This window comes from Stegostoma tigrinum, unplaced genomic scaffold (assembly GCF_030684315.1).
Source record: "Stegostoma tigrinum isolate sSteTig4 unplaced genomic scaffold, sSteTig4.hap1 scaffold_133, whole genome shotgun sequence".
Classification (NCBI taxonomy): domain Eukaryota; kingdom Metazoa; phylum Chordata; class Chondrichthyes; order Orectolobiformes; family Stegostomatidae; genus Stegostoma; species Stegostoma tigrinum.
The window spans coordinates 411,903-419,529 of NW_026728080.1; positions in this window are offsets into that span (position 1 = coordinate 411,903).

Genomic DNA, 7,627 nt, shown 5'->3' on the forward strand with positions numbered 1-7,627 from the left:
AAGCACATCAGAGGTCCAATATCTCAACTTCAGCAAACCATTCAAATTTCGATGTTGGTTTCAATGAAGTGCTTATCTCTGGGAGATTAAGCTCTTCAGAAAGACAAATTCCCAACCTCACCAAACGACTCAGCTTTTGATGCTGGTTTCACTGAAATGTTTCTTTCATTGAAAGAAGGACTTCAGAAGACAAAAATCTGAAATTTACCAAACCACCCTACTTTTGATCCTGGATTTACCCAAATGCTTATTTCAGTGGGATAAGCACTTCAGAAGACCAAAATCTAAACTTCAGCAAACCACTCAAATTTCGATGCGGTTTCAATGAAGTGCTTACCTCTGTGAGATAAGCTCTTCAGAAGGCCAAAATCCCAACTTCAAAAAACAACACAACTTTCGATGCTGCTTTCACTGAAGAGCTTATTTCAGTGAGATAAGCACTTCAGAAGGCAAAAATCCCAACCTCACCAAACGACTCAACTTTTGATGTTGGTTTCACTGAAATGCTTCTTTCAGTCAGATAAGCACTTCAGAAGGCCAAAATCTCAACTTCACCAAAACACCCAACTTTCGATGCTGGGTTGACTGAAGTGCTTATTTCAGAGAGATAACCACTTCAGAATGCCAAAATCCCAACTTCACCAAACGACGCAACTTTTGATGCTGGTTTCACTGAATTGCTCATTCCAGTGTGATAAGCACATCAGAAGTCCAATATCTCAACTTCACCAAACCACCCTACTTTTGATCCTGGATTTACCCAAATGCTTATTTCAGTGAGATAAGCACTTCAGAAGACCAAAATCTAAACTTCAGCAAACCACTCAAATTTCGATGTGGTTTCAATGAAGTGCTTACCTCTGTGAGATAAGCTCTTCAGAAGGCCAAAATCCCAACTTCACAAAACAACACAACTTTCGATGCTGCTTTCACTGAAGAGCTTATTTCAGCGAGATAAGCACTTCAGAAGGCAAAAATCCCAACCTCACCAAACGACTCAACTTTTGATGCTGGTTTCACTGAAATGCTTCTTTCAGTCAGATAAGCACTTCAGAAGGCCAAAATCTCAACTTCACCAAACCACTCAACTTTCGATGCTGGATTTACCCAAATGCTTATTTCAGTGAGATAAGCACGTCAGAAGACCAAAATCTGAACTTCACTGTACGACACAACTTTTGATGTTGGATTTACCCAAATGATTATTTCAGTGAGATATGCACTTCAGAAGACCAAAATTTCAACTTCACCAAACCACTCAACTTTCGATGCTGGATTTACCCAAATGCTTATTTCAGTGAGATATGCACTTCAGAAGGCCAAAATTTAAACTTCACTGAACGACTCAACTTTTGATGCTGGATTTACCCAAATGCTTATTTCAGTGAGATAAGCACTTCAGAAGGCAAAAATCCCATCCTCACCAAACGACTCAACTTGTGATGCTGGTTTCACTGAATTGCTTATTTCAGTGAGATAAGCACTTCAGAATGCCAAAATCCCAACTTCACAAAACCACTCAACTTTCAATGCTGGGCTCACTGAAGTGTTTATTTCAGCGAGATAAGCTCTTCAGAAGGCCAAAATCCCAACCTCACCAAACGACTCAACTTTTGATGCTGGTTTCACTGAATTGCTTATTTCGGTGAGATAGGCACTTCAGAAGGCCAAAATCTCAACTTCTCCAAACAACTCAACTTTCGATGCTGGATTTACCCAAATGCTTATTTCAGTGAGATAAGCACTTCAAGAAGACCAAAATCTCAACTTCACCAAACCACTCAACTTTCGATGCTGGATTTACCCAAATGCTCATTTCAGTGAGATAAGCACGTCAGAAGGCCAAAATCTCAACTTCACCAAACCACTCAACTTTTGATGTTGGATTTACCCAAATGATTATTTCAGTGAGATATGCACTTCAGAAGACCAAAATTTCAACTTCACCAAACCACTCAACTTTCGATGCTGGATTTACCCAAATGCTTATTTCAGTGAGATATGCACTTCAGAAGGCCAAAATTTAAACTTCACTGAACGACTCAACTTTTGATGCTGGATTTACCCAAATGCTTATTTCAGTGAGACAAGCACTTCAGAAAGCCAAAATCTAAACTTCACCAAACCACTCAAATTTCGATGTTGTTTTCAATGAAGTGCACACTTCTGTGAGATAAGCCTTTCAGAAGGCCAAAATCCCAACCTCACCAAACGACTCAACTTTTGATGCTGGTTTCACTGAATTGCTTATTTCGGTGAGATAGGCACTTCAGAAGGCCAAAATCTCAACTTCTCCAAACAACTCAACTTTCGATGCTGGATTTACCCAAATGCTTATTTCAGTGAGATAAGCACTTCAAGAAGACCAAAATCTCAACTTCACCAAACCACTCAACTTTCGATGCTGGATTTACCCAAATGCTCATTTCAGTGAGATAAGCACGTCAGAAGGCCAAAATCTCAACTTCACCAAACCACTCAACTTTTGATGTTGGATTTACCCAAATGATTATTTCAGTGAGATATGCACTTCAGAAGACCAAAATTTCAACTTCACCAAACCACTCAACTTTCGATGCTGGATTTACCCAAATGCTTATTTCAGTGAGATATGCACTTCAGAAGGCCAAAATTTAAACTTCACTGAACGACTCAACTTTTGATGCTGGATTTACCCAAATGCTTATTTCAGTGAGACAAGCACTTCAGAAAGCCAAAATCTAAACTTCACCAAACCACTCAAATTTCGATGTTGTTTTCAATGAAGTGCACACTTCTGTGAGATAAGCCTTTCAGAAGGCCAAAATCCCAACCTCACCAAACGACTCAACTTTTGATGCTGGTTTCACTAAAATGTTCCTTTCAGTCAGATAAGCACTTCAGAAGACCAAAATCTAAACCTCACCAAACCACTCAAATTTCGATGTTGTTTTCAATGAAGTGGTTATCTCTATGAGATAAGCTCCTCAGAAGGCCAAAATGCCAACCTCAGCATACGACTCAACTTTTGATGCTGGTTTCACTGAAATGTTTCTTTCAGTGAAATAAGCACTTCAGAAGACCAAAATCTGAAATTCACAAAACCACACAACTTTCAATGCTGGGTTCGCTGAAGTGCTTGTTTCAGCGAGATAAGCACTTTAGAAGGACAAAATCTCAACCTCTCCAAACGACTCAACTTTTGATGCTGGTTTCACTGAATTGCTCATTTCAGTGTGATAAGCACATCAGAGGTCCAATATCTCAACTTCAGCAAACCATTCAAATTTCGATGTTGGTTTCAATGAAGTGCTTATCTCTGGGAGATTAAGCTCTTCAGAAAGACAAATTCCCAACCTCACCAAACGACTCAGCTTTTGATGCTGGTTTCACTGAAATGTTTCTTTCATTGAAAGAAGGACTTCAGAAGACAAAAATCTGAAATTTACCAAACCACCCTACTTTTGATCCTGGATTTACCCAAATGCTTATTTCAGTGGGATAAGCACTTCAGAAGACCAAAATCTAAACTTCAGCAAACCACTCAAATTTCGATGCGGTTTCAATGAAGTGCTTACCTCTGTGAGATAAGCTCTTCAGAAGGCCAAAATCCCAACTTCAAAAAACAACACAACTTTCGATGCTGCTTTCACTGAAGAGCTTATTTCAGTGAGATAAGCACTTCAGAAGGCAAAAATCCCAACCTCACCAAACGACTCAACTTTTGATGTTGGTTTCACTGAAATGCTTCTTTCAGTCAGATAAGCACTTCAGAAGGCCAAAATCTCAACTTCACCAAAACACCCAACTTTCGATGCTTGGTTGACTGAAGTGCTTATTTCAGAGAGATAACCACTTCAGAATGCCAAAATCCCAACTTCACCAAACGACGCAACTTTTGATGCTGGTTTCACTGAATTGCTCATTCCAGTGTGATAAGCACATCAGAAGTCCAATATCTCAACTTCACCAAACCACCCTACTTTTGATCCTGGATTTACCCAAATGCTTATTTCAGTGAGATAAGCACTTCAGAAGACCAAAATCTAAACTTCAGCAAACCACTCAAATTTCGATGTGGTTTCAATGAAGTGCTTACCTCTGTGAGATAAGCTCTTCAGAAGGCCAAAATCCCAACTTCACAAAACAACACAACTTTCGATGCTGCTTTCACTGAAGAGCTTATTTCAGCGAGATAAGCACTTCAGAAGGCAAAAATCCCAACCTCACCAAACGACTCAACTTTTGATGCTGGTTTCACTGAAATGCTTCTTTCAGTCAGATAAGCACTTCAGAAGGCCAAAATCTCAACTTCACCAAACCACTCAACTTTCGATGCTGGATTTACCCAAATGCTTATTTCAGTGAGATAAGCACGTCAGAAGACCAAAATCTGAACTTCACTGTACGACACAACTTTTGATGTTGGATTTACCCAAATGATTATTTCAGTGAGATATGCACTTCAGAAGACCAAAATTTCAACTTCACCAAACCACTCAACTTTCGATGCTGGATTTACCCAAATGCTTATTTCAGTGAGATATGCACTTCAGAAGGCCAAAATTTAAACTTCACTGAACGACTCAACTTTTGATGCTGGATTTACCCAAATGCTTATTTCAGTGAGATAAGCACTTCAGAAGGCAAAAATCCCATCCTCACCAAACGACTCAACTTGTGATGCTGGTTTCACTGAATTGCTTATTTCAGTGAGATAAGCACTTCAGAATGCCAAAATCCCAACTTCACAAAACCACTCAACTTTCAATGCTGGGCTCACTGAAGTGTTTATTTCAGCGAGATAAGCTCTTCAGAAGGCCAAAATCCCAACCTCACCAAACGACTCAACTTTTGATGCTGGTTTCACTGAATTGCTTATTTCGGTGAGATAGGCACTTCAGAAGGCCAAAATCTCAACTTCTCCAAACAACTCAACTTTCGATGCTGGATTTACCCAAATGCTTATTTCAGTGAGATAAGCACTTCAAGAAGACCAAAATCTCAACTTCACCAAACCACTCAACTTTCGATGCTGGATTTACCCAAATGCTCATTTCAGTGAGATAAGCACGTCAGAAGGCCAAAATCTCAACTTCACCAAACCACTCAACTTTTGATGTTGGATTTACCCAAATGATTATTTCAGTGAGATATGCACTTCAGAAGACCAAAATTTCAACTTCACCAAACCACTCAACTTTCGATGCTGGATTTACCCAAATGCTTATTTCAGTGAGATATGCACTTCAGAAGGCCAAAATTTAAACTTCACTGAACGACTCAACTTTTGATGCTGGATTTACCCAAATGCTTATTTCAGTGAGACAAGCACTTCAGAAAGCCAAAATCTAAACTTCACCAAACCACTCAAATTTCGATGTTGTTTTCAATGAAGTGCACACTTCTGTGAGATAAGCCTTTCAGAAGGCCAAAATCCCAACCTCACCAAACGACTCAACTTTTGATGCTGGTTTCACTGAATTGCTTATTTCGGTGAGATAGGCACTTCAGAAGGCCAAAATCTCAACTTCTCCAAACAACTCAACTTTCGATGCTGGATTTACCCAAATGCTTATTTCAGTGAGATAAGCACTTCAAGAAGACCAAAATCTCAACTTCACCAAACCACTCAACTTTCGATGCTGGATTTACCCAAATGCTCATTTCAGTGAGATAAGCACGTCAGAAGGCCAAAATCTCAACTTCACCAAACCACTCAACTTTTGATGTTGGATTTACCCAAATGATTATTTCAGTGAGATATGCACTTCAGAAGGCCAAAATTTAAACTTCACTGAACGACTCAACTTTTGATGCTGGATTTACCCAAATGCTTATTTCAGTGAGACAAGCACTTCAGAAAGCCAAAATCTAAACTTCACCAAACCACTCAAATTTCGATGTTGTTTTCAATGAAGTGCACACTTCTGTGAGATAAGCCTTTCAGAAGGCCAAAATCCCAACCTCACCAAACGACTCAACTTTTGATGCTGGTTTCACTGAATTGCTTATTTCGGTGAGATAGGCACTTCAGAAGGCCAAAATCTCAACTTCTCCAAACAACTCAACTTTCGATGCTGGATTTACCCAAATGCTTATTTCAGTGAGATAAGCACTTCAAGAAGACCAAAATCCCAACCTCACCAAACGACTCAACTTTTGATGCTGGTTTCACTGAATTGCTCATTTCAGTGTGATAAGCACATCAGAGGTCCAATATCTCAACTTCAGCAAACCATTCAAATTTCGATGTTGGTTTCAATGAAGTGCTTATCTCTGGGAGATTAAGCTCTTCAGAAAGACAAATTCCCAACCTCACCAAACGACTCAGCTTTTGATGCTGGTTTCACTGAAATGTTTCTTTCATTGAAAGAAGGACTTCAGAAGACAAAAATCTGAAATTTACCAAACCACCCTACTTTTGATCCTGGATTTACCCAAATGCTTATTTCAGTGGGATAAGCACTTCAGAAGACCAAAATCTAAACTTCAGCAAACCACTCAAATTTCGATGCGGTTTCAATGAAGTGCTTACCTCTGTGAGATAAGCTCTTCAGAAGGCCAAAATCCCAACTTCAAAAAACAACACAACTTTCGATGCTGCTTTCACTGAAGAGCTTATTTCAGTGAGATAAGCACTTCAGAAGGCAAAAATCCCAACCTCACCAAACGACTCAACTTTTGATGTTGGTTTCACTGAAATGCTTCTTTCAGTCAGATAAGCACTTCAGAAGGCCAAAATCTCAACTTCACCAAAACACCCAACTTTCGATGCTGGGTTGACTGAAGTGCTTATTTCAGAGAGATAACCACTTCAGAATGCCAAAATCCCAACTTCACCAAACGACGCAACTTTTGATGCTGGTTTCACTGAATTGCTCATTCCAGTGTGATAAGCACATCAGAAGTCCAATATCTCAACTTCACCAAACCACCCTACTTTTGATCCTGGATTTACCCAAATGCTTATTTCAGTGAGATAAGCACTTCAGAAGACCAAAATCTAAACTTCAGCAAACCACTCAAATTTCGATGTGGTTTCAATGAAGTGCTTACCTCTGTGAGATAAGCTCTTCAGAAGGCCAAAATCCCAACTTCACAAAACAACACAACTTTCGATGCTGCTTTCACTGAAGAGCTTATTTCAGCGAGATAAGCACTTCAGAAGGCAAAAATCCCAACCTCACCAAACGACTCAACTTTTGATGCTGGTTTCACTGAAATGCTTCTTTCAGTCAGATAAGCACTTCAGAAGGCCAAAATCTCAACTTCACCAAACCACTCAACTTTCGATGCTGGATTTACCCAAATGCTTATTTCAGTGAGATAAGCACGTCAGAAGACCAAAATCTGAACTTCACTGTACGACACAACTTTTGATGTTGGATTTACCCAAATGATTATTTCAGTGAGATATGCACTTCAGAAGACCAAAATTTCAACTTCACCAAACCACTCAACTTTCGATGCTGGATTTACCCAAATGCTTATTTCAGTGAGATATGCACTTCAGAAGGCCAAAATTTAAACTTCACTGAACGACTCAACTTTTGATGCTGGATTTACCCAAATGCTTATTTCAGTGAGATAAGCACTTCAGAAGGCAAAAATCCCATCCTCACCAAACGACTCAACTTGTGATGCT